The sequence below is a fragment of the Pseudopodoces humilis genome, chromosome 1 (assembly GCF_049639895.1).
Source record: "Pseudopodoces humilis isolate 2021_Gansu_Grassland_sample_001 chromosome 1, ASM4963989v1, whole genome shotgun sequence".
In the NCBI taxonomy this organism is placed as follows: Eukaryota; Metazoa; Chordata; class Aves; order Passeriformes; family Paridae; genus Pseudopodoces; species Pseudopodoces humilis.
In genome coordinates, this window is record NC_142200.1 from 84,424,280 (window position 1) to 84,452,254 (window position 27,975).

A 27,975-nucleotide genomic window follows, 5' to 3' on the forward strand; every position below is an offset into this window, starting at 1 on the left:
TGCCAGAAAGGTTCCCCCCCACACCCTTGGCAGGTGTAGTCTTCTGCAGGTTTAGTGAGTTATGTCATCTCATGAAGGGATCCAGCCACCCCCAGAGCTGTTTGGGAGAAAGCCTTGTGAGCAGCCCTGCTGGTGGGGATGAGCTGGTGCCAGCTCCAGGAAAGGCTTTCTGCAGAAAACTAAGAAGCATAACTTTTTTTCTTTCTTTTTCAGAGAAGTTCAGCAGCTGATCTGCAAAATCAGCCTTGGGCCTTGTGCACAGGAGCTGGTGTTCACAAGAAGTGGCTAATGTAGGTTCCCTACACCAAAGGAAAGCACAGGCTAACACAAGACAGCTACTTTTTTGCCAGCAAGATACTTCTTCTAGTGTCTTTTTAACTGCCTTTAGATGAATCATATGAAAGCAGGTGTGGAAATGTGCTCCAGAGTAATATGAATCAGGTGAATGGGATGGAGGCATTTACCCCTTCCTGCTTTTCACCCTGTCAAATGAGACTTTGGAGAGCAACGATAAAGCTAATGCCAAATGGAGCAGGTAGGAGAGTCAGCAGAAGGAAAGTGAGACAGAAAGTCAGAATATAGCTGGGCTTAGGAGGGAGAAGGATGAGCTCATGGCTTCCTGGTGTTTCCTGGATTTAGCACCTTTCTGCTTCACAGTAAGTGGCCACCTCCACTTCTTCAGTTAAAAAAAAAAAGCTAGAGAATCTCACAGAAGTTTTACTTATGTCCTTCCTGTTGGGCTTTTAGGAAGGAGACCTCAGCCTGGGTATAGCTGAGCACCAGCACTTAGCATGGCAAGTGACTCAGGCAAGGAGTTGTGATCTGCCTTTCTCAAAATGCTAGGACTTTGGATTCAAGTTGTTGTGCACAGGTAAGTGGCTGCATAATTTCAAACCTGTTACTTATCCATCTTTTCTTTGTTAAAGAAGCAGAATATTTTTTTTCTGTGGCCGTCCAGACTTGAATGAATTTTACACACACACACACACACAAACAAACAAATACCTGCCTGTACAGTTTCCAGTTCTTGGGTGTATTCTTTGACTGTGGTTGTACTGGCACCAGCAAGAGGCGAATCCACAACTTTCCAAAAGACAGTGAATGTTAAACGCATAGCAGAGGTTATGTTTGGACCAGAGGGCAGTAGATCTGGAACAGGCTTCCCAGGGCAGTGGTCACAGCACCAGCCTGCCAGAGCTCAAGATGTGTTTGAGCAATGCCCTCAGGCACGTGATGTGACTCTTGGGGTGTCCTGAGCCAGGGCCAGGAGTTGGACTTCAGTGATCCCCATGGGTCCCTTACAACTCAGGATTTTATGGAACTGGGGCAATTGGCTGGGATGGCTGGTGAGGCTTGAGTTTGAGAGCAGTGTCAAATGCATGTGATGCAAGTGTAAGGACGGGGCTTGCACTTCACACCTGCTGGTGGCTCCTTCGCTTAATGCTAGTTCAACTATCCAGAATCTCTTATTTGGTCTCAAAAATAAATATTTAATTTCTTTGACTTTTCAATATGTGGTCACTTCATAATAAATCTCACAACTTGGGAGATAAGCTGCAGAACAGCAGGATAATGCCCTCAACTCCTTTTCTGATACATGTATGTTTATCTTAAGATTTTCTGTCAGTGTTGAGTGCTGTACATATTGAGCTGTACATATTGAGCCCTTCTGCATATCTGTGAATTCTTACAGCACCAAAGGTGGAGTCCTAACCATCTGGAGGGGCTTCCTGGTGATGCAGAATTGCAAAGCATCATTAACCAGCAATGTGTTATGTCCAGTGAGAAAACAAACAAAATGGTTTGCTGCTCAAGTGTCTGCTCCTTGCAGCTTCTACCATGTGGTGGGCTTAAAATGCCTGGGATGCTTTTGCTTTGCTTTCTCCATATCTCACCCAATTTCAAGCATGGCATAAACCATGTTTTTTTCTCAATTAAAGAATTAAATGCAGGTTAAATAAATAGTGTTGTCAGCTTCTGCTGTCTTACAACAGCTTGAATTTAAACATGTATTATAGGAGGTCTCTGGTGTTCCTGCTCTCTCCCCTGCTCTTAACCCTGCTACTTGGTCTGTGAGAAAATGTGTCTTCCTGGTAGTGCCATATTAGAAAGGAGGGGTGAGTGTTTCCTGTCTAGTGGAGCTATCATCAAGTTTCAGTCCAAATAAAGCTGAAAGGGTCTGCAGATTGGGAGGCTTTTCTGGTGAGACTTGCTCTGTACATTTGTTTTTATAGTACTATAGTTGCCAATCAAAGAAGCAAGCAAGTCACTGCTTAATCCAATGCAGACTAAACAGCAAAGGGACTGGTTATGGGAATTTGCTTACAAAGAGATTTCCTGTTCTGTTTGGAGGTCAGTCCCAGTAAAAATAAGATAGTAGATGGATTTACTTGGTCCCTCGACATATAAGTGTGCAAGTGATAATCCCAGCTTAGCATGTGAAGAACATGGGCATGAGTCTGAAAACACCCACAGAGAGACTTTTTCTCAATTGTATTGAGGGGGGACATTTTCAAACTGACAAGTGCCTTAGTTTTGTCTTGGTTGTCTTACTTTTCAGACCATCACAAGGGTTTAGATCATTGAAAGACAAATTTTGGCAGGTTCTCTTTTGCAATCATACTGGAAGGTTTCTCTCTTAGGGATGACGTAAACTGTTAACATGTTTTACAAACTCATTTTCTTTTGGTTATCCTGAATTTTCATGTAAATGAGGGAGTAGTCACTCAAAGATCCCGTCTCCAGGCATAATTTTAGAAATTAGTTAGAATATCAAACTGCTTCATCTGATGCAAATACACTCTTCCAAATGGGAAGACTAGAGCAGGTTTGTCATTTGTGTTGCCTTGGGGAACTTCAAGATATATTTTATGTAATCACACCACCATATTATGGTGAAATTAGAAAGAAGCTGAGGTCAAATTCACAAACATAGGACACCCCTGGGCAGCAGTGCCCATTTCATAAAGAAGCACAGCCTGGGAACTTTTTCCATGAGGCATTGAGAATTTGTTCCTTCCTCTACCCTCTGAAAAACTAGAACTGAAGCTGCTTTTCCAGAGGGGCTTTTAATGAATATCCTCATTCTTCCTATACTGCATAATACAAGTTCTAGAACAGCTTCAAGGATGGTCAGATTACATTTTTGTTTAGAACATTCCTCATTGGAAAATTAACCAGTGACAATTTCTATGCAAGTTAGCTGGTAGCAGCTAGGAGGGGCAAGTGCTGTCCAGCAGCGTGGTTAATGAGTGATACAGTTGTTTGGCTTATTAGACACCCACAGTTCCCATTTCTTCTGAGGAAGGGACGAAAGATGGGCTTTTCCACTGCCTACTCCTGGCTGTGGGTATGATAGTCCAGGTGGCAACAGCACAGGCAAGAGCTACAAATAAAGGGCTGGAAAAAGGATAGGCTGCAGTTCTTGGTGATTGGAGGTGCTGGTACCTGCAGTTAGTCCTGGCTATGAGTTAACAGAGAGGAAGGAGTTAACAGCACTTGTCAGTAAAGCCATAAGAACCACAATTACAGCCACTGCCCCTTCAAAGCCCTTTTACTCCTCTTCTCATTTAGAAACAAGTGTACCAGCAAGCAGTTTTGAATTTGAGCCCAGTCAGAGTTCATCTGAGCCTACACCACAGGTGAACCTTTTCTAGATGTGCTAGAGGCATGAGCATGTCCCCTGCCAGCCAGTCTGTTTCTGGCTGCTCACTGTCCTTTGTGTTATGAAGCCCTATGAATTTTCCTTGTGTTGAGTGATGTTTTTTTGGCCCTGCTTCCCTGTACGTCCCTTTCCTAGCAGATGTTCTATATTCATTCTTAATGTATATCCTATAAATTTCCTCCTACTCTTCTGAACAACTTTTGGTTGTTAAGCCAACAGATTGATCCTTATGCTTGCCATGGTTTTGTTCCCTTAGATGTCTATTTGCTTGCAGAAGTATACAGACACCTTTTTTTATCTCTGATACATTTCCAGCTTTCATATCCATATATCCAAATGGAAATGCTAATCAAGTTGAATATCTGTAGTTTAGTTCTGAAGATAGACTTTTGATGAACAAATGCAGTTTACTCCAGTAAATGTTGTTGTTGCCTGTTGTGACACTAAAATTCCTCTCACATTTTGAGAGCTCTTCAATATTTCAAGATTCATGCATTTAGACTTAAGCTGGAGTTGGGATCTGTGAGGATTCTTCTTTTAGGTGAGGTGTGTGATGCTGGCAGCAGATCACTTCTTTTCCAGATATATGTTTGATTCTGTTTTGCAACCCTGGCCAAAATCTTTGTCTGTACTTGCACATAGACCAAATTGTCAAGCACATGGGCTATATGTTATAATACTCACTGTTTCTGTGAGCCTCCTGGTGTAATGTCAAATCATGTGGTACTTGTGTTGTGTTCATCTGCACTTTGTCTTAATAGTGACATGGATGGAAAAGCCAAACAAGCAATGAGACAAGGTGTCCTACTTTGACAACAAGGTCTGTGCTGGATTTCTTTAACTGGCAAATTGAACCTTTTTTGCTCATATCAATTATCTTTGCTTGTATATGTTAACTTGGCCAGTAAGTGTCAATTTTACTAGTTATTTGCTTTACTAAATCTTCCATTTCTTTATTTGGTTATGCAATATAGTGCTTCATCGTTCTGGGTGTTAATCTTGTTGTCTAAATCAATCCCTTCTAATGACATTGATCCACTTGGCATCTCTTTAAAGCATTCTGCAGATTTCATAATCTCATTCATCCTTATTTTGAGTTTCCTCATATGAGAACAATTAAAGTTTTAGCCAAATACACAATGCTGTCATGTGGAAAGAGCTGTGACATATCAATATTGATTGCTGGTGGTGACTCTAACTGTACTAACTCAAATTTGTTAGTGTTTTCTATTTGAAATTGCTGCATTTATGTAACAAGCAACAGCTTGTTGCTGTTAGCTTTCTTGGTGACTCTTGGGTTGGCTGGTATTTTTTTTGAAGTTAGAGCTCCAATTTTTCCACAAGTCAGTCAGAGTAATTTCCCATTTCCTCTATAAACTTAGATCCTGGAAAGATGATTCAGATTTCCTTCTACAACAAAGGCTGGCTAATCTAGTTGGTGGCAACTCTGCCCAGGGAGTTGCAAGCATGAGTGCTATTGTTTGGCAGCATTTGTCTTCCAGTTAGAAAGCAGGGCATTTGCCCCAGTTCCACAAGTTCTTCTAAATTCTGAGTCCATCCAGAGCAGCTTGAAGCCCAAGAGGAGGTAGAAATGCTGATTGCCCAGAGACGTGGCCGGGACCTCCACCTAACTCTGAGCTGAGAAAATAGAGGCACCACCACGTCTGCCTCTTCCACAGGTGGGGAAGGCAGACACAAAGGGCATGGGAGGCACCTGCCCCACCTGGAAGGGTGAAGGGAGGTTTCTGAGGGGACATTTGATGGCTCTTAGCAGAGGCCAGTCTTAGTAAACTCTTTGAAGCAAAAGCTGGCAGAGGTGTTACCCCCTACCCAGGAACAGTACAGTCTCCCCAGGCGTCACACCTGTCACAAAGTGCTCTTTCCTTTAGTCCTCAATCCGTCCTCTTCTCTTACGTGGAAGGTGTTAGCATGCGCATTAAGTGGGCTGCTTTTGTTTAGTTCTCTCTCACTCCACAGCTGAACTTTGTCTTAAGTAAAATACAGTTCTATGCAAACTAACAATAAAACTGCAACCTCTGTATTCAATTTTTCCTCAAGTGGCACAGTCTCTAGCCCTTTACAAAATTTATTGTGCTTTATTCCATAAAGAGTATTTTTACATTCAATGTTTTGTGTGCTTGGAGTAGGAAAGTATTTCATGTGATGTTTGGAAGCAAGAGTAGCTATGCAGTCTTTCATAAAAAAATGTCTTTTGACAATCTCCATAAACTTTCTAATATATTTACTTTGAAATTATTTTGGATTCACTGTATGTTTCCTACAAATTAAAGCTGATACAGATCATGTGTTGTATTAAGTACTTGATCTCCCCCAGAAATTCAGTTACTTTTTACTCACTGGCCTGTCCAAACAATGAATTAGTTTCTTTGTTATCTTGGTAACAATGGCCAGCCAGAATGTATTTCATTTTATTCTTTTGAAGTACTTTCTTAAAAGCTTACGTTTTGCTCTGAGAAAACATCTGAATGTGACTAAGTAATTTTAAAAGATTTTAGTCCCATCACTATTGTAAATTTTGTAACACACAGAACCAGAAACCTCAGTAAAACTCTGAAATTAAGGGAATATTAAAAACCAGCATGTTCTTCTGCATGTAATTTTTCATCATTCCCTGAAATAAATCACTGTAAAAAGTGTCTAAAATTATGGCTTTGGCTACTAAAGAATGTTAGTGAATGCTCATATTAAAATTTGGTTCCCGTGATCAGAATTTGAGTTACACAGGGAAACATGCAGAAATGTATGCAGAAACAAATAAAACGAGCATTGTTTTTTAAAATGTGCTTGTAGAAAGTCAGACTTGTAAACATGAATTCTCTGGTAATTTCCGATCTTCTGGAGTGGGAAGATTCAATAAAGGCAAAATAGATGTTTTAAATATTATCTAAATATTAAATATTATCTAAATATTAAAAAAAATTGCCATGAAATGTGCAGCACTGCCAGTATCATAATGCCATAAATGAGCTGCCTGTCAATAAAGAAATATTTTGTGATGTACCATCCATCTTAATGTGCAGACGATTCAAATGACAAATAGGAGTTAATTAAATATGCATGTTGTCCCAGAGCAAAATAAGATGATAAAGGGCAACAGATTTTGGAAAAGCTGTCCTGTGACACAGAGCAATAAAATGAGATTTTTTTTTGTTTTCTGGTTTAGCTCAAAAAGTTTCAAAATTTTTTCACAATATTGTCAGAATATGTTCCTCTACGTATTTCTTGGTGAACTGTTAATGTGGATAACCCCTGATCCTGCCAAGATGTTCTGAGACCTGCATTATCTTCCACATGCAAAAGGACTGTGAAAAGATTATCTCTGAAGTTTTAAAGGGAAGCAGTTAAAGGTATATAAAATAACAAGAGTTAGAAAGAATTTAAATCTAGTGTTCCCATTTGGTCATTCATAACAGGAGGATTGGAGAGCATAGCCATGAAAGGCAAGAAGTTTGAACAGCTTGAAAACTTTGTGTTGTTCTTTTTCAATAAAATGCAAAAGCTACATTTTGAAAATAGAGCCCTATTAGGCTGTCTTACCGTTGAACTGTGAGACGGAGTAGTCAGGGTACTCTTAGAGATGGTCACACCACTTAAAAGCAAAATTAATGGGTTGGATATGTTATGAGTCAGATATTATCTGTTGAGCTGTTTGGATGGTGGAAAGGGCTTTGGCAACAATTTCTCTGAAGAAAGCCCCTGATCATCATGGATGAACCTGCTGGAGGGAGGTAGCTGGGAAGAAAGGCTCACCTCAACAGCCCCCCATCAGCTGGGGCAGCCTGGGATGGGAAATGGGCTAAAGCTGGGCACATCCCATCAGCTGCTCTGTGTTTGCCTCCACCTGCTTGTAAATTGGCTGAATATGCTGGAGGTGCATCAAGGGGCAACCCAAGTGTTCAGGATGCCAGAAACCCTTACCAAACATGGCACTGAGACTGCCCAAAGAGCCCACTGTAGTTCACATTTCAGCTCGTGGGATGGTAGGCTGAGAAATTACAGATCATTGAGGTAGAAAGAGGGAACAACTTTGCCTGCAGCAACTTGTTCTGACTTCACAAGTCTTCAGGTCCACTTTCCTCCCACTCAACCATCAGAAGTGGTGTGTTTGAATCCCCCTAAATGCATTGTGGTGGAAGCTCCCAGAAGGTATATTTTGTTTATGGTGCCCCCACAGACCTTAGTCCTTCCATGGAAAGAGCTCAGGGAGTCCAGCATTTGGAGTCCCAGAAAATGTGAAGGTCAAACCACTTCAGAGAGACAGACAAAAAGTACACAGAAGGTGCTACCTCATCCCCTTTCAGGAGAAAATTGTTGTACCTCTTTTCTGCTGCCTTCAGTTTAAGGGGATAAAATTGCTGAACCACGCCTCAGACTTCTTGGAAAAAAAGGAAAAGCTTGACAAGACAAACTTATTTATAAATGATGGATAAACATGATTTGAACTAAAAATATTTCTAAACTTAAACAAAAGATAGAATAGTAGCCAAAAACATACTTTTAACTTATTTATCTGCAGACCATTTTCTGACCACAGTGAAAATGTATCACATCTGCTTTAAGTGTTACATTTTTTCAATATAATAGTTCTTTCATTATTCATTTTTAAGCTGAGAAGATATATATGAATGGAACAAAGGCCTCCTGCCATTATACTTTAACAGTACTCTATACAATTCACCTCTGACTTATTTTAAGAAGCTTCTGCCTTTCTATTATTTTATAGGTGTTATTTATTGTGAGGAATTACCCCTAATTTTAGGGAATAACTGTATATGTAACCACAACATACAGAATTATTTTGTGAAATTCTTCCTTTGTTTACAGTAGCATAACTCATACTAACCTCAGTTAATATGGAAAAAATCAAGACATTTTAAAACTCATATCTGGATTTAAGATCTAAGTTTAGCTGAAAGTCCTAACTTTTTCCTATTTTAAGAATCTATTTTGAAGTTACTGCTTTTGATTGGAGCTATGAGTTTAAATACCTTTCAAAACTGTTAACCAGTGTGATATACTTTAAGTCACACAGTCAGAATCAGCCCAGAGGATGGCCCTGGATAGTTTTCTTCTGTTGGTCTCTCTTCCTACCTGAGCTTTAAAACCTTCCTCCTGATGTTTAAACACTAATTGGTGACTGTGCAGGCATTTTGCACTAAAGTCTAAGAAAAAAGAAAAGAATGCCCTTTTAGGTGAAGCATTACTGGCTCACCTGGTATTCAAAAAAAGAAAAAGTGTGAATGTTATAAGATAGATACAGATATATGTCTATAAAAATGGAAAATGCACCTTTTCACCCCTTCCTCGAGAGGTAAAATGTTGCTCCACACACGAACACAAAAGCAAATACAATCCTAATTACAGCTCTTGTTGAAAGCAAATTACAATCTATTTAAATTTTATCACTGATAACAAATACCATCTTGATGTTTAAAACTGCTAGCACCTCCTTTTTTACCAAGTTATTCTTTCCATCGTGAAACGGTCCCAACCCCTTTTCCAATCCCTTAGAAAGGATCATCATTCCTGCATTTACAGGTGAAGTTGTGGCAGAAGCTGCATTGGAGCAGGGCAGGACAATGCCAGGAGGGTGTCCTGGCTGGGTGGTCCTTTCCTTCTCCTCATCCCAGAGCACATGGCTTCCTTCACACACAACTGGTTGTGTGTGTTCCTTAGAGCTGGCCTGTAATTCTAACAAGATTGCTGAAAAAGCCAAGTGTGCTTCCATAAATGGTATTTTGACCTTTATCATAACCCACAGTTCTTGTGGGTGTGGTAAAGCTCCTTTAAACACTTGGGCTTTGTTTCTCTTGCTAAATAAAATTAGTCCAGGGAGTGTGTTTGAGCACTGACTGCTGAGCATCCGTGCTGCCTAACTTTGAGTATGTTCCTTGGTTGTTTTGACCTGTGCTATATGGTGCTCTCTAAGACAATACCTGCTTCTGGCACTGGGAAAGCAGGGAGCAGAAATCAGTTTCAATAGAGAATGCAGATAAGCCAGAACCACATTTAAATGCCTCTTCCAGCACAGACCTTTGAGGTTCAGCAGACTGCACCCACCAACATCTCTGTGTGCTCATCAAACAGGTGCATGAGACTCACATGATCAAAGCACCGTTTTGGTGGGCCTGCACATTACTTTAGGCATACTGGATTAAAAAAAAAACACTAAAATTTTGTCAATAGGGACACCATAGCACAGTGCAAAGGACAAAGGTAGGGTGGTAGAAAGGACCAAGGCCAAACACTGCAGATGCAGTCAGACTGGTATTCAGGCCAAGAGTATTCCCTGGATCTGATTTATTTAGCAGTCTTGACACAGCATTAGAATCCAGCACAAATAAGTTCTTGCTACTTGGAAGTTTTACTGTATCAATTGCTGATGTTTTGTTGGTTATTTTTCTGATTTCTTTAGACTTAAAGTCCCTCTGCATCGTGCCAGCAAACCTGCATAGAAATCTGAGGGAAAATTAACCAGATTTAATCTAAAACAACAGTAGGCGTTTCATTATTAAGCTATTTCAATACTTCATTATATGCATTACATATGTTATACACAAATTATATACAAATGCAAATATTTAATATTTTTCAAATATTTAAGTAATAATAAAGCATCAAATTTAATTTAATTTCACTTGAGCTAGGATGATAAAATATTCAAAATATTTTTTTCTGGCATTTCCAATGTCTTTAAGATCTCAGTTCAGAAATATATTCAAACCTCAGGAAAGCGTATAGCAATTTCACTCTCTTAACATGTAATTTAGAAATAACAATCTTCATTCATCATTCAGACAAAACAAAGCTGTTCTGCCATTGATTTAAAGGTTGCAATGAATGCATACTGCCTTATAGAAAACTAGGAGTGTTGCAGATCTGAGGTTTCCTCCTATTAGCCAGAATGCACTTTCAGAAAAGCTGTTCCTTTGCTTGTGGAAGGGCTGCTATTTCCAAAGTGAGAGGTGCTCATCTTCCTTCACTTTCTCCCAAAAAAGCAGAGCTGCATCCATCATGTAAATCAGTGGCATCTTAGCCCAGTACATTCACAAATGCTCAAAAGGCACATGCTGAACAGGCTTGGTACTTATATGAGCCAATCAGTTGCTCATGTGCATCTGAAGGTAATTGAGATTCTTTTCTGAGGGTTTGTTCTCAGGAGCCAAAAAGTTTTCTAAGTGTTCTAATGGGACTTTGTAAAATAGGCTGGTGTTATAGAATTTTCTTGTCCTTTTGCCCAAAATAGCCCTGTAACTTCCTGAAACAAGTTTTCACCATTTGGGGTTTTAACCACGCCTCCCATTCCACTGCTGTACCAGAAATAGGGGTTTGATATATTCAATATTCAATCTTGTGGTGCCCACAACCTCTGGTTAATGAAGCCTTAGAGTGAACTGCAGATAAGTGCTGGGGACTTCACAGACCTGGGCCCAAAGAAATGTTAAAAGCTGCCTGAACCAGCTGATTCAGGATATACTTTGAGGTTTGGCATTCTAATAAAGAACATTTCAAGAACACAAAGCAACTTTAATGGAAATGTTTGGGAAGCCTGAAATATACTTTAATCAACTGTAGAAATTTATAAGAGAATAAAAGTAAGTGAAAGTCTGGGTCATACCACCAAAGATTCCAATTCTACCCAATTCAGTCTTGAAATCTATTTGAAATAATGAAAATCTAGTTATCTCTGGGGTAAACCTCCTGACATGAATCAGTGTGTAAATTTCAGTTGTTTTGATTACTTTTAGTTGTTCGGGTGGGGTTTTTGTTTGTTTTTTTAGTTTGTTTTGTTTGTTTTTCTTCTTGTTATTGTTATTTCTATTAATTGCTTCAAAAAGAAACAGAAAAACCCCAGACACATCAGTTCAAAAAAGCACAAAACTAGATATTTTCACTCTAAATCAGTTCAATGCTAATGTATTTCACAGAAAGGAGCATGCTTAGGTCAAGATTGTTAAATCACATTAAGTATTAAAAGCAGTCCGTAATTCTACAATGAACAATACTAGCAATCACAGTTTAACATCTGTGGAATACAAATCAGAAATATTTTATTTTTCTGCCAAAGAAAATGTGGAGGAAAATTAATTTCTCCTATGGAGACAAGAGTTTTGAAATGAGAAGTTAAATGGCAAACTGTTTCTCATTTTGGACTTTTTTTCTTTTAAATACGAACATTAAAAAAAATCAGGTAGAAAATAATTTGAACACATTTCAGAAATGCCTTAGCATGTCATCTGGCACAGCAGGTGGGTTCTCTGTTGATTGACTTTTTGAATTGGTCAATACTCAGTATCCTAAAGGTGCCAAGTTGAAAAAAAGGGAGAATGTTAAGGCTCTTTCCAATATGTAATGCTGAAATATGTAGCTTCATTTCAAGAAAATACAAATATTTTTATATTTTTATAATAGTGCAATTACTCACTGCAATGTCTTAAACTCTCTATTTCTACCACAAGTTATTACATTTCCCACAAAAATTGTGGAGTAAAATCCTAGGGTTGCTGTTTTGCAGGAAAGCACTGTGGCTGATCATGCTGTTGCCTTCTGGCCACAAATTTTCAAAGGTTTGAAAGGTTTCAGCTTGACAAACCCAGCCTAGGACATTTGAACTCATTTCTCTGACCTGGCCTTTTTGTAAATGGCAAATTTATTTATGCACAGGAAAGGTGTTAGGGTAGATTAGGGGCTGTTTTCTGATTTCAGTGTTTTTGTCTACTATGATGTACTTCTACATTAAGCCCAGATGTTATGTAGTAGATTTAATATAAATAAAATAAATGTGTTTCAGCTTGCCCAGGATTCCCTAAGCTCTGTGCAGATGCCTTGGCATAAAGAACAAAATCCTTTCTGTGAAATGTGGTCACAATGGATGTGATTTTTCAGAGGTAAAATTATGTTTAGCTTTATTCTGGTGACTCTGAAGTGTATCAGAGACTTCCATCTATTTCAGTGGAGGTAGAATAATTAGGTCAACAGAGATGGTTTCTGGTGGACTGATCATAAAGCAGTGGCTGTTTTCTGTAGCAGGTCTAACCTTTCTGCCCTTGGTCAGAACTGGCCGTCATACTCCAAGATACCTGTCAGCGGTCTAAAGGCTGCTTATTTTGGGGGTTACTCTGGAATACTTCAAAACAAAAAGTGCATTGCTTTGCTTATGCTGTTTGTTAAAAAAAAACCTGTGAGATAGTGGCTGCTGCTCATAGGAACAAAACTTTTCCTGAAGCCATTGCCTAGTTATATGGTTTGTTAGACCCTCTGCCCTCATACATTCATCTTCATGCCTACACAGTACTGATGTGTGCCCCTTGGAAGTGTTTAAAAACAAGAACAAAAGCAATGTTTCATAGTGTTTTCTTCAAACATATCCCCAGTCAATGGAAGGCATAGGTGAGCACCAAGGCCAGCTGCTTGATTGCTATGTATGCTCAGTTTCCTATGAATGAGCATGGGTCAAAAACTTAGCCTGTTCTGGAATTCAGTAATTTATGTAAATATCACCCCTGAAAAGCAGGAGTGTTATTCCCCCCGTTTAACAAGAATGAGATCTCGGTGCTCATTATCCATTCAGCAAAGCAAAACTACATGTACTGCCTTCCATCCTCGTCAATAAGGTTCTCAAAATCAGGGCTACATTGCGAGTAAAGTTACAACATTGCTTTTTCGGTGGGTTTTTTTTTTTTGTTTTTTGGGGTCTTTTTTAAGTTGTGCTTTTGGTGTCCATAAACTGGAAAGTATCAAAGCTATTCCTGAGTGTTTGTTAGGTTCCACTCCACACAAGCAGGGCAGCTCCTTTCACTTCCTTAGTAGAGGTTAGTGTTTTGAAAGCTGAAGACTATTAGGAGTTCTGGTTATACATGACTGGCTTGTGTGATGCCTGCTTGTATAATACATGGCTATAGAGACAGCCAACTCCATCTCGCCCAGAATGTTTTCCAAGTACGGGTTATGGAGAACAAAACAATTTTGAGTTAAAAAAAATAAGCTAACCTACTTTATAGAGCCGTTTACACACCATGCTTTAGAGCTGCTCTCAATTCAGATTTTAATAATTTGAAACCTTTAAAAACATTGCGTGAAAACCATCTGAGGAGCTAAAATGCATTGAGGTCTAGAGGCACAACTTGGAAAACTCTCCGCCCTTCCTTTTTTCCAGTTCTAAGGTATTTGAATGTCTCTGAAGGGGACTATTTTAAAATTCTCTTTCTTGCTACTCAAGCTTTCCTTGAAACTTATGAGTCAGAAGAGCAATTTTTTGAGAGTCTGGAAATGTAATCATAAATATGTAAATGTAATCTAGAAGAATGGGCACGTAAGACATGTTGCTAGCTTAAATAAGACATGAGACAGAAATTTTCAATGTGCCAGTTTGAGAAAAATGTTGAAACAATGAATGGAAACTATTACTAGCTTTTAAATTATTATTTATAATTTCGATTAAAGTGTTTACCTGTCTAATTGTAGTTACTAAGAAGGATCCATTGAAGGTATCTACTATGCCCAGGGCAGTTCAGGTGAAATATGCATCCTATATGGTAGTCTCTAGTCTAACCATATCATTTAAGACATCTCTTTGTGTTATCCTAGAATACATCTTAAAACCCCTGGAGCTTCATAAAAACCTAACAGTTCAGGAGCTGTAACACAAAATTCTGAGCTTGAGAGGTCTCAGTGTTCTGCTTCTGCCAATAAGAATATCTACCTGCCTGTAGTTTGTGAGCTGCTGACTATCTAAATATTTATGGAAAATAACTTGTTCAGTGCTACTTACCTGTTTCCTGTTTAAGGTCTAACCCTCTGAAATTATTCTTAGGTTTATGCTTGTTTTAATTTCAGCTCTTAAATAATAAAGACCTAGGCAATTTGAATTAATACACACTGACATTTTTTTCTACCCTCTTACAGTCTGTTTCTCTATTTACTTTAACAAACTAGGGACCTGTGTATAAGTTAATACAAAAGCAAATTATTGCATGACAGACGACTTGCTGCCCAGTTTTTGTGCTGCAGAACTCCCCACAGTGACAATTGCAAGCTCAAGTTTCCCATGTTTACAGGGGCTGGGCAGACAATTGTGTTGTACAGTGTGAGCTTTGCTCTGGCTGACTCCACCTGAACAGGGCAGAGGCTCTTCCCTTCTGCCCCTTCCCCTCTCCACAGTAAATCTGTGCCTGTCAGTTGTTCATATGAAGTGTTACAGGCTGTGCCATAGTGTCCCTCATGTAAGAAAGCATCAGAAATGCCACCACAGCGTGGTTCTCTCCTGTTGCTCTTGATAATGCTGCTCATCTGTTTAGCAGTGCTGCAGAGAGTTATTCAAAGTGCAAATCAGAGGAGCAGATGGCATTTTGGTATTGTTTTAGGTTGCCTGGGTTCATGTAGTTCCAGTGGTCTTTGCAAGATCATTCAGGGGCTGAGGCTGGGACACGAGGTCTGGTGTCATGCCTCCCTCGGAGACGTGGGTTCCCCTGTCTGGGAGCTCAGCTTCAGCATCCACCACCAGAGCACCGTGAGGTGTACTTGGCACTAGACACATCCAATTCCCAGCAAAGCACTTCAGCATGTGCTGAGGCACTGGGTGAACAGAGAAAGAATATTAAGATTTTAGACGGGGTTGTGGGCTTTTTTTTTTTAATCAGATTGTTTTCTGCATACTTCGTTCAGCTTGAGCCTGAGAGATTTTTAGAGAGGCTGAGCACTCACCACAGGAAAATTGAACAGGAGCAGCAAATGCAGGAAGCTTTCAAAAATCAGACATTTCCCAGAAAACAGTGAAAAAAAAGAACCGGAATTATGGATGCTTGTGTCCTTAATAAATAAAACAGAAACTGGAAAAAAGAAATGCAGCAAGCTGTACTCCTAATGTACCAACAGAGTATCTCTGGTTTCAGCCAGGCACAAATAAGCATGAGAGGATACAAATTTCCTTGGAGCTGACCTAGAACAGCAAGTGATTTATGATCATATTCAGGAAAAGTGGGTTTGAATGAGCTTCCATGAGCTGAGTCATCCTTTGGTCTTTACTTGTACCCTGCTGAATTCAGAGGAAGTCTAATTCACTCTCACTAGGTCAGATTCTCTTCCTATTAATGTTAATGGCAGTTTTGCCTGGATGTAACTGAGAACAGTTTCAGAGTTATCACCTATAGGAAAACACCCCACCTCCCACATATACATCATATTATAAATATAATATCAAGAGGTTTAATTTCAGTATATATTTCCCAGGTCTCAAACAATGGTCTTATAATAAAAAGCCCTAACAAGAGATATATGTTTTTGTAAATATATAAATCACTTGATGAAGTTACCCTTCAGTTGTGTTACATGGCTTGTCCTTTCTAGCACCACACCTTTCCAAGAATTTTTCACAATTAATTGAAAAGAAGTGTGGGGTTCATACAGCCTTTTGTCCATCATATCACAGTGCTTTCCTACATTTCAGTGGCAACCAAGGGTCCCAGGTGTCCAGCTGTACTGGACACATTTCCCCAACAGCATCTGGCTGCCTGGCAGAACCTGTTGCACTGACAGCTGTAAAGTCCCTTAGAGATGCTTCATGCTCCAGTAGCAGCGTGGCTTCACTGTCTCTCTGAATAACCATGCTCACATGGATGCTGCATGCCTTTGATCCTCATAGTTTAGCTCTTGGTTGTTTCCTCGTTGGCTGTAGAAGTACAGACAGATCTCTTGCTGGGATTCTTGGGAAGCAATTTTAATGCAGGAAACATTCCAGCAGTCACCATGTACATGCTGAAGTGTCCTCTTTGTTAGAGAACCTTCGCCTCAGCCCTATGAAACAGCATCTCTAAACACTAGTGCCAGCTTCCTTTCCTAACATCCAGAGGGTCTGGAGAGAGGCACAACTCCTTACCCCAGCCCTGGGTAGCCTCCAGACAGGGTTTCTTTGCCAGGATGTTGGGAAGCAGAGGTCAGTGTGAAACAGGGCTTGTCTAGGAACACAGCTAGAAACGCTGGCAGCAGCAAAGGAAGAGAGGAAAGCAAGGTAGCAACTTTTTAAAAAAATATCCACATACACAAGTGTGTATATGTATATATATTTATATTTGTGTGTGCAGGCATTGCTGTCATTGAACTGTGCACTTCTCCCGCCTCATAAAAGATTTGGGTCAGCTGAGCTGTTGCCTTGAGCAAAAAGGAAAGTAGAATTGGCTGAAATTTTCCACTTCAGACCTCTACTGGATTTTTTATCTTTGAATGCTTCAGAGGTGTCTTTGCAATTCCTCTTTCCTTACCACCTCTCTTCTGCAATGAGCTACAAGAGGGGATTAGTACAAGGAACAGAAGCACCTTCTGGATGTCAAAGGAAGGGTTAAGAGAACTCTGAGAGGTCTGAGAGGGAAGGTGTAAGGGAATTGGAAGCAGACCAGTGTGGAGAAGAGCCAACAGAATTCTCCAGTAGGAGAAAAAACTCCGTTTTTGCCAGTAGCGACTGACGTGTTTTGCGCCATGTTTGGGAGGAGAGGCACATCTCAGGCAGCAGATAGGATGTGCTCTACCCCAGCAGTGCTGCTGTGACCAAGCAGTTAAAACAAAAAGAAACAAACTTCCTTCTTCAACTGTTCAGCTGCCTCTGAACCCTGTTACAAACCCTGTGCACAGCAGTCTTGTTGAAATCTTGCTCTGACACAAGTTTCTACTCTCTTTTAAGTCCTCCAAAACTCGTCTGCTTAATGTTATTTGAAAATTTCCTCAATTTTGAGCCATTTCTTATGCGAACAATGTTTCCCAATAAAGTTTTGAAACTTCCCATGAAGCACATCCTTCTAAAAGTATTCTTGTCATGTCCCATCATGTCCCTTGCCTTTGATGGAAAAAGGCAGTGTCTGCATGAAAAATGGCACTCTGATTTGGAACATATTTGAGTGAACCCACATGCTGGTATTAATTGGCACAACCCCATTGAACTGGCTCAGTCTTTTATAGGAAAATACCATCTAGACCTTGGCTTCTCAACCTTGTTACTAGGATCAAAGATTTATAGCAGTGCTCCAAGGATGTTAGAGAGTTTATCTTGTCTGCTAGAACATGAGATACCCACATTTTCTGCAGGGGTCAAGAAACTTGGTCATATTCTTCTCCTGGAAATTCACTGCCTTTACTTCTACAGCTGTGTAGCACTAAAACATCTACATGCATATGTATATGTCAAATGGAGAATGGCTATTGGAAGAAGTCTGAATTTCCAAATACTCAGTTCACTGTAACTTTCACACATAGTGTTACCCCACCCTTTAATCTGCTTAGTGTGATTAGGTTTGAATTTATGTCCAGTCTTGGCAGGTCAATGCCTGGTCCATCTAATCCTACCTTTAGGTTGGCCCTTGCTACATTGATAGAATTATAGCTGTGATTTTTTTCCCAGTCTTCTGTTGAGAAATTCTGTATAGAGTGTGGTGTGACTCAAATTTAGATCACAACCGTCGGTCCTGAGGAACAGGCAGAAATGTCTCTGAATTACATCATTTTATGAGCACTAACAGAGACAGAACTTCATAATCTGGAGGTCATCTTTTGTCGTCTCCAATATCGAAATAAACAGTCCCAAAATAATTATATGACTGGTTTTTTAGTTAAGACAGGATAAAGCTATAACTGTGTTTTAGATAAATATATTGTTTTATCCTGTACAAACAAGCTGTATAGAAAGCAATGTTTTTTTCAGAGTAAATAGTCCTTATTTACTCTGAGAGCAGGAAAAAAGGCTGAATGTGGAGAAGTTCATTATACTACAAGTGTGTTATTATATTTACAGAGATATTGCATTTAATTATAAGAAAAGTTTGTATCCCAGCAGGAGGGAATATGTAAGTGTTCTAAATTGTGGTCAAAATGTGCAAGTGAATTGTTTTTTCCAAGCACAAGCAATTCTACAGTCAGTCAAAAAATCAGCAAAAAAAAATTTTTTTTTACATTTTATTTAGTTTTTAAATTTGCTTGATTACCAGAGGCATTGTTTGTATTATCTTATTATTTGTTCTGATAAATAATTGTTAGGAAAGAAATCCCTCTTCAAAAACCTAATTATTTATGTAAGGCAAAAAACCTTTATGTTGGGCTATGTTCATAAGCTTATATTTTCTTTCCATTAAAAATAAAACCATCTGAATATTAATTAAAATAGCTTCATCATTAAAGTCCTCTAATCATTACCACAGTCACTGGCCCTGGTTCAGTAAATAAATACATGCTGGTTTGTATTTTTCTGTCTCAAGGACTTTCCTAAGTTCTAGTATGTGTGCATAAGCATTCTTCCCAATTTAAGGTCCTCTCCTTGAATTGGCAAACCCTCGTCTCCCTCCACGTGCAGACAAACCCAGGATTTGGAATGCAGGTTTAGTTACACTATGCAATTCTCCTGCTCTGATTCTGCATCTCTTGACTCATGGAATATAAGACTGAGAAATTTTCCTATTATGCGAAGCTGCACGTTTAACTCGCTGTTGTTTTAACCCCCCTGGAAGCTTGAGACTGAAGTCTGTTTCCTCGCTGCTGCAGAAGCTTTGCTGTTCTATTGTGTGTGTGTCCTGGGTTGTTATTGTAGGGTTGTGATCTCGGGCTGTTTGGCTAGCTGTGTTTCTTTTTTAGTTTTAGTTCAGTGAAGCATTTGATCTGAAACAAAGTGAGCTACATGTGAACTGAATTTTTAAAAGAGCACAAATTTGGCACCTGGTATGACTATATCCATCATTTCTGGAAATATTTTTTTGACCTGCTATATCTGCTATATTCTGGATAAGTTTTGGGATGTAGATACACATTCTCCAGACAATCAATTTGCTGGCTGGTGCGATTGCTTTGCTCCCGAAGTAGCAGCCTGAAATGCATCTCTCATGGGAGTATGAAAAAAAAAAGTGAAAAAACAAACCTTGCCGTGCTGTATCAGCACAAACTGCAACCCTTGCGAGTGGATAGACTGTGAGAGAGTAACACTTGTGAGTGGAATTGCTTCATAAATGCAGAGGGAATAAAAAAGATGCGTCAGTGCTCCATGAGGATATCAGCCTGCGAAATGCCTGCAGAACAGGGTACCACATCCCCGGGTCTGGGGACGCTTTGTCACGGCCGCTCCCCGCGGGGCACCGAGAGCGATTTGGAGAGGTCTCGGCCGACCCCTGGTGGCCGCCGGGCCGCTCCTCGCATCCCTGCATCCCTGCATCCCTGCATCCCTGCATCCCTGCATCCCTGCATCCCTGCATCCCTGCATCCCTGCATCCCTGCATCCCTGCATCCCTGCATCCCTGCATCCCTGCATCTGCCCTGGACAGCCGCTTCCACTTCCCCGCTCCATCATCTTCAGCAGGTCTAGGTCTCAGGCTAGCCCTGTGTGATATCCTGACTTAGAATCCTTGTGCAGCTTTTTTTTGTCCCGGTGGAATCTTTGCTCCTTTGGTTTTGTTATTTTTTTAGTGCTTAAAAAAAAAGTTTCTATATACACAAAGGAAAAATATTTAACATTTGAAAGAAACTCGTGTCTCCAAACTGTCCCAGGAAAGGTAGCAATGCATCTACATGTCTGCTCTTAAGAATCCCTATTGAAAAAAAATATATCTGCACCTTCTTTCAGGTTTTCTTGGAAAAAATAGAGCAGAAATGCATATTTATTGCCTTTCAGAACACTTAACCTTTTTGACTTTTCATACCCAGCTTTCCAGATTTTCAACAGGTGTTGGGTTTGGCTTTTTATAAGAGCACAGAAGAAACTCTGTCAGTGTAAATTCTTCAAAAGAAACTGATTTGTGAGAAGTTGAAATAAATGCAAGTCCGTTGAATCAAACAGACATGTGGTGCCTGGAAAAGGAGAAGGCAGAGCAACAGTTAAAACAAGGAAGAACAAACGAAAACAGAAGAGAGGAAATGTAGAACAAAGTAATATGACTAATTCACTTTAATACCAGTACTTGTTCTATGGATGTATTGTGTGCAATCCTAAAGAAAGGATCTTACTCTGGTTTTTGGACAGGCTGGGTCCTTCTGAGTAACTGAGAATGAATATATATATATAGAGAGAGAGAGAGAGGGAGAGAGAAAGAGACAGATGATATTATACAAATGCTGCCAGATCCAGTCCTGACTTGGTACACAGGACCTGAGCATATCTTTTGTGCGTATAACACTTGGTTTCAGTCTCACAAACACTAGTTTCAGTGGATTTGCCTTATGACTTACATGATGTGTGTATAAATGAAAGAAGAATTAGGTCTTTTGTTTGGGTTTGATTTTAATAGAGAAAATCTGTAGAAGTAAATTAAACTAAGCCCAGTGGAATAAAAGACTTGTATTTATGTGTCCTGCAAAAAACATCTCCCCATTCTTTTTTTTTAAATTTCCATTCAGGATTGCCAAGATACATACAGTATGTGTCAGGAAGCCTTCCTCATCTGAATTAGCAGCACCAGTTTTTTATGTTGCAGTCTCCTATTTTTGAAGGGACTTGCTAAAAAGGAAATCCCACAATCTTGTCACGTGTATAAAGATAAGTAACATTCTTACTGGATTCATTATCAAAGAGATCAGTGCAGTTGTATTCCCACATTCTCACTTCTCCTTTCAATGTATTCCGAACTCTTTTCCTTTTTTTTTTTTCCATTTGAAAGTGTTGTATATTTTTCATGAGACCTTTCTGACCAATTCCCACTAAATCAGAAGGGTGAAGTGAACATATCTGGCTATGTTACAACCTTCTCCAAGTGGGCCCTTTGCAAAATGTTTGCAGCCTTTGAAAGGAGGGCTCTGTACCTGTACCCACAGAGGTGCAAAACTGTCCAAGAGAAGCATCCAAAGCACAAAGCAGAGGTTAGAGAGTTTGACACAGTTTGTTTTGCCTTTTCAGTCATTCTTCATGCCCTCTTGACACTTCTCTCTACACCAAGTACCTCTGCAGTAACAAACTCACCCAGTCATGTCACCTAAATTTGGTCCCAAACTGAATTACTGAATTAAGAAGCTTTTTTATTGGCAGTTTTACCCTTATTGTTTTTTAATTGTTTGCTTAAAAGATGGAGGAAGGCTCTCTGTCCCTGCAAATTATGGAGTTTCATTGTTTTCTTGAGGAATAATTCTTATGAAATAAGGCTGAAACAGAGATCCTTATGGTTCACCTCTGCAGGTGTTCCATCTGCTGGCTTCCAGCTTTGTCCCTGTAAAGTGGATAGGCTGTTAAGTCAGGCATCACTTATGGAATGTCATACTCACATTACAGATATATGACGGATACCTTTGGGCACTAAAAATCCCAGATTTATGGCACCTACCTATCCTATTAGTTTTGAAGAATTATGATCTTTGCTTTCTATTGCTATGAATTGATTTTGCTTATAAGGCAAGCTAAAGTCCATGAGTCATGCCTTCCATTAGGCTGTGGCCTGGGTGACATGGCTGTGAGCACCAGGCTATTTCATACCTGATGTGAAGGCTCTTTGTCTCAAGCAAATCCAAAGCTGCATTAACAGGATAGTTGAGGAGTAGATGATTTGGCTGCACGCATGACGTCCAGATCCTTGCTGGGTTTTACCAAAAGTCTGATGCACCTGTGGAGCGATGGACAGAGCCAAAGATGTCACAGACTTTGTTTTAACCAAGACTTTGAATGAAATCTTCAAATAGCTCAACTATTTTCCTGTTTACTCTTGTCATCAGCAAAGTGTCTTGGATCTTTAAAACAATTCAAATTCAGCCATTATTAGGTGAGGATCTATGTAGAAGAGTATGAGGAAGTTCAGCTTTGCTGACCAAAGTGTTTTACCTCCTGGCCTTAAAAAGTGTGAAAAGTTGTGCGCTCCCTGATGGTGTGTTGATGAATAAAATTAATAGAATTTTAAATATAAGATGCAACCGGTGGATCCAAATCTACCACTGTTTTAAAATATGAAGTAGATATTTACCTCATAAACCTAGAAAGATTTTCGCTGGTAGCCACGGCAATTTACGGGTGTTAAATTAGCCACAATGGAACTGCCTAGTTCCCTGATGCAACAGAAATATTTTGAGACTTACCATGAAAAAATTATTAAAGCCCTGCAATATAGAGAGTATAAAGTTCAAACAAGAATGGAGAGTGCAAAGTTATATCTGTATTTCTATGAAATTTCATAAAATGGGATTTTACGCTGAGTAATACAACCTACTGCTTCAACCAAAATAAGGAACGTAGTTTGATATTTTCATTAAATGCAAATTATTTGTAGATACTGGTGGCAATTAGGTGTTGCAAATGCAGTCATCAGTTTGAAACTGAGCATATAAAATGGTATTTTAATAAAAAATACAGTCACCTTGGTACCTGAGTCTACCCTTATTGTATTGCATGGCAGACAGTCTTTGCATTCGACTGCAGTCACAGGTTAACAAGAAGGGAAATTTCAAGCCATAGAATTAGGTACAGGAAAGTTCTCCCATTATTGAATGAATGCAATAAAGACACAGCAAAATTTACAAGGAAAAATTTAATAAAATATTGACTATAAAGGCTACAACATTCTATGTCTGCTCCACAGCTTACATTCAAAACTGCGTGTTCAAAAGTCCATGCAAATTGGACTTAATTTACTTTGCTTCTATTTCCTTCTTCAGGAATATGAAGTGAGCACAATAATTTTCCTTTATTTTATCTATAAATGGTCTCCTATATAGGAGCTTATTAAAAAGGAGGCAGGGTTAGGCTGTCCAGGATGTTAGAGCGATTATGTCTTGGCAGCTCAAGAAGAGGCTGAGTCCAAGGCCCTGGCTGTTTGCTAGAGTCTCGCCAACACTGTGGATTCCCCTGATCAGACTAAGAAATGTATGGGCAGTTACAAGTGGACTCTTTCCCAGCTCTATTTTTGTCATTGTTGCCAACTGACAGCTTTTGGTATGATTTTAATCTTTGGCTGTGTAGAGGGCAATTAGAATTGCCATGCTGAACTCTTCCATGAATCCCCAAATTTCTCTGTTAAGTTTCCACATTAAAAAGTTACTTTCACTGCAAATATTTCTATTGTGAAACAAGAGAGGGAAAAAGAGTGTTTCTAGGGAGGCTGTGCCTTCTTTTTTCCCAGGAAAAGCTCATAAGGTGTAGAGGACACAAATGACTGCTCTCAGGATGGATTTTAAGAACATAAAAGTCCAATTCACAGTTTAAGAATTAAGCTAATTTCATGTCACATCTCTTGGACCCATAATAAATTCATCCAGATGTAGTTTACTAATTGGTAGGGTATACTGATTTTTCTATTGCATTGCATGGCTGTTTATGGAACTGGACTGGAAATGGTTGTGTAGAACCGAGTTTGCCAGTTCCTGTCTGTGCACAGAAATACTCTTCAGTGTGCAGCTGTGGTGGAGTCTCATCCTCAGGCACTCCTAGCAGAGAATACATCAGCACACCATGACCTGTTGATTATGCCTTGTAGCCACTTTAACCCCAAACGTCTGCAAACGGCAAATAGGCATACACCTCTTGAGCATCTGAGATCATACAGGTAAAGAGCTAAAGATCCATCCAAATTGTCCCAGAGAGGTCTGGACAATGCTCCTATTGAAGGTTTACCCTGGGTTGCAGCTTTTCCCATGATCACAGTTTTCTGAAGAAATGGCCTATCAGGGGCACCTGCACCTAGTTTATACCATCACAGGAGGAAACGTGCCGGCTCCAGATGGACGATGTGTTAGGGGTAGTGGTAACCCTTTGTCTTCCATGGGCCCAGGTTTCAATGTCTTCTTCCAAAAAAATCAAAAAACAAAAAACAAGACCATGGAAGTCAAAGAAATATACTGGCCCAAGGGAGGCGCTCTGTATGAAGTGTTTTGCATAGATTTACTTCCCCGGTAGCTTATAGATGATTGGGGAAACAGCAGGGACAAAATATATCATTAATGTGTAGTATAGTCCAACTGCTTCTGAACCTTTTCTGCCATTTCCCTTCATCCTTGTTATCTTACTACCCATGGTGGTCTGCAGTGAGTTTGTCTGTATCCTCAGACAGGAGACAAAGTGACTTTTAGTTACTTTAAAACCTGTGGTGTTGGTATGCCAGCATTGTCAGTGACTCCAGGCAGTGATTGAACACAGAAGTATTTTTCCCTATATTTATGAAACATAAAGATATTTGTTTTGATTCCATCACTGTCACCTCATTAGGCACCAGGAAAGTTAGGTTATACATTGAATCAGTTTTGCACTTGGTTTTGTTTACTTTTCATAAATTAACATGGTAATTCACTGTAATAAAATTCTTCGTTTACACAAAGATATCAAAAGGCATCGTCCATTATTCTCCTTAATGTTACAGCTTTAGAATGTGCCATGAAAAGCTCTGTTTATATTGCAGCTGGATGGAGCACTTACCACAGAGCGTCACATCCCAGATATGCTCTCCTGCTCTGCAGCAGAGAAATGCAAAATCATGAAGGAAAGAAAAAAGGATCCCACACAACTATTACCGCCCCAAAAAAATTACCTTCTCCATTAAAATGTCTCTCATCTCACTGAATTATTTATCCTAAACTCTGCCTATTTCCATGTGCATTCCTGTTTCTTGGCCTAGCAGGTAGCAATGAGGTGCATTCCTAAAGGCATGAGAAGGCTGAATCTTATTATCTGCAGTGGTCACAAAGGCTGTTCACAGTCATTAGAGCAAGAACCATCTGCAGTGAAGGCAGCAAAGAATTTGGACAGACTGTGCACTTTTATCATTGCAAACATCTGATCCTCTGCCATCAAAGGCACAAAATGCTCTTCAGTGCCTCTGTGCCTGAGCAGATTTTGAATTCAGAGTGCCCTTCCCTACTGATCCAAAGTGTTTTTGTTCTCCAAAGAGAAAATGGTTGGTACTGCCTCTAATTTCTGATGCTGCTTGGTGCAGGCAAACATGTTATTTCTTTCTGCTATGTAGCTTTGCTTTGGGGTTTAAGGCTATAGAAGAAAATATTGTTCACTTCTCACATGTGGAAGTGAGTTACTGAGAACAAAACAAAGCCTAGCTTAAGCTTCTGTTTCTTCTTTTCTCTCTCTTTCCTCTTTAAGGACTGTTTATGTTTGCATGACCTGCAGGGGAACTGGAAGTGCACTAGATGATCTCGCAAAGCACAAAACCTCCACAAGTATGTGTGCTTTATTTTTGCCTCCTCTGAACATTTTTTTTTTGGGGGGGGGGGTTGGGGGGGTGGAGGGAAAACAGGCAGAAAAAGGAAAGGATCTGATGGGTTAAAAATTCCCTATTGTGCTTTACATCAGATAACATTCTGGGCTATATTTGCACCACTCTCAGCTGATGTCACTGAATGAACAACACAAGGCAAATGAGATCCAGCCATGCTTTGCCAGAGCAAAGAACAAAAGTACCCACAAGAAGAGTTTTTCTTCTGGGCTTTAAAAATTGATACTTTAAAAAACAGGAGGCATATTTTAAAAGGCCATTTTTATGGACAAAACTTTTCCAGAAGTTTTATGAGCATGTATGGAACATATACATTAAAAAAATCTTGCGGGTTTAATTTTTGGGATTAAAGAATAAAATTATGGCACTTAGAAATAGGCTAATAATAAAACCTTTCATCTAAAATATACAAAAATCTTGTATCTTTGATGGATGACGCGATGACAAAGAGTAATGTTTATTGACTTCTGTATTCTCATCCATTTGAGATAAGGGGCAATAAATTAACTGTGTTCTGGAAATCCACATTTTAGAGAAAGGTTTATCACACTGTTTCCAGCCTGTGGTTTGTGGAGCACTGGATGCAGGTTGGTTACTTGCTGGGGCTCTTCTCCCAACACACAGGATTGCAGAGGCTGTAATGCAGGATGGATCCAACCCCCAAGGAGGGCAGAAGTGAGTGCAGTAGGTGTAGTGGGCTGACCTAAATCCTGCAGAGGAGGTGTCACTGCAGCCACTGCAGTTGTGCTGCAGGCAAGCACTGAGCTGCAAGGGGGAGGGTAATCGCCACAAACTCATCCAAGATCTTCAGCCAAGTAAGGAAAAACACCTTAGCAAGAAGTATTGGGATATTAGGGAGTAACAGTACCCAGAGAAGGCTCTCAGTACAGCCAAGTGTTCAGTGGTTTGGCAACATCTCCGTTGGAAGAAGCCTTCCTGCTCCACAGGTCATGTCCCCAGGCTGCCCAGAAGCACATCAGCAGGTGGCTGGGGCTGTCCTCTTCCACGTAGATGATTCCTTGCCTCTCTCCCACTTCCTGAAAGACTCCTCTTGCCACAAGAGCTTCTCATTGGACTTGCTCCCAAATCCACAGAGTTTATGGAAAAGTTTCTACTAAGGTCAACTGCTTTGGTTTGAGTCAGTGCACAGAGGCACTCCTGAATTTTGGGACTTCAGAGTGGGTTGCTGCAGCTCCATCACATGTTAAGAGAGGCGAGGAGGATGGCGACAGGCGTGGCAATGCTTGTGAAGGGCCAGAGTGGCTTGATCTTTTTCTCTACCTTCCCCCTCCTGCATTTTAGGGAATTTTATGGAAAACACATTTGTAATGTATTCAATTGCATCTATGCAGTGGAGAATTAGATTGGCATAAAGGTAAACAACTGGCAAATTATTCATAACTCAAAATCTGCCCGATGTCTCTTTGTTCCAAAACTTCAGAAATTAGAGACTGCTCACCAGATGTTATAAAAGAAATTACTAATTTAACTGCTAAACTGCTAAAAGGCTCACTCGAGTAATATTTTCTTGCAGAAAATGTCTGTGTCTTGTTAAATGTTTATTGAATACTATAATTATATTACATTTGCTGTTAAACGATATTGACATTTTTGAATGAAAAGGGGGTTTTTTTGTGTGTGTGGTTTTTTTTTTTTAATCCAGGCAGGATCTATAACATGAACATCTGGTTGCAACCTAATGTGTGGCATTGAAACAAGAAAAAACCCTCCCTACCCTCAAAGAAAAAAAAGCCTTCTGCCAGTGTTTTTCTCTGTGTATTATTTTTTCAAAGTAGCTCCAGCTTTTGTAGCACCAGCTATGATTAAGTACCAGGACTTTCTCACTATCAGCAAATGTTTAAAGGCAAGTAACCAGCAAACCTTCAGCAAGCTGATGACTGGTGAAATAAGGATATATTTAGCAATGAAACAGCTGTTACTTGAGCAATAACCCAGCTGTTTGGCTTTGAAAATACCTGTTAGAGTTATTAATCATATTAAAAAGTAGAAAAAAAATGCCGTGACTCTGGAAGGCATGAAACAGACATTTTAAATGCCTTTTTTTTTTTAATAAAAAAGGTGGTTTTGTCACTATAGAGGGTGTAAAGAAAAAAAAAAGGGGGGGGGAGTGGG

At 39.7% G+C, this 27,975-nt stretch overlaps 1 long non-coding RNA gene across 1 annotated transcript in view; it reads left to right on the forward strand.

The window, feature by feature from the left end:
- Positions 1 to 496: 496 nt before the first annotated feature.
- LOC148185145 (uncharacterized) overlaps positions 497 to 27,975 on the forward strand; it is a 36,610-nt gene continuing 9,131 nt past the window's right edge. Inside the window, exons 1-3 of the long non-coding RNA XR_015773685.1 lie at positions 497 to 656; positions 748 to 871; positions 25,710 to 25,786. This is a non-coding gene — a long non-coding RNA (uncharacterized LOC148185145). The remainder of the gene's footprint in view (positions 657 to 747; positions 872 to 25,709; positions 25,787 to 27,975) is intronic.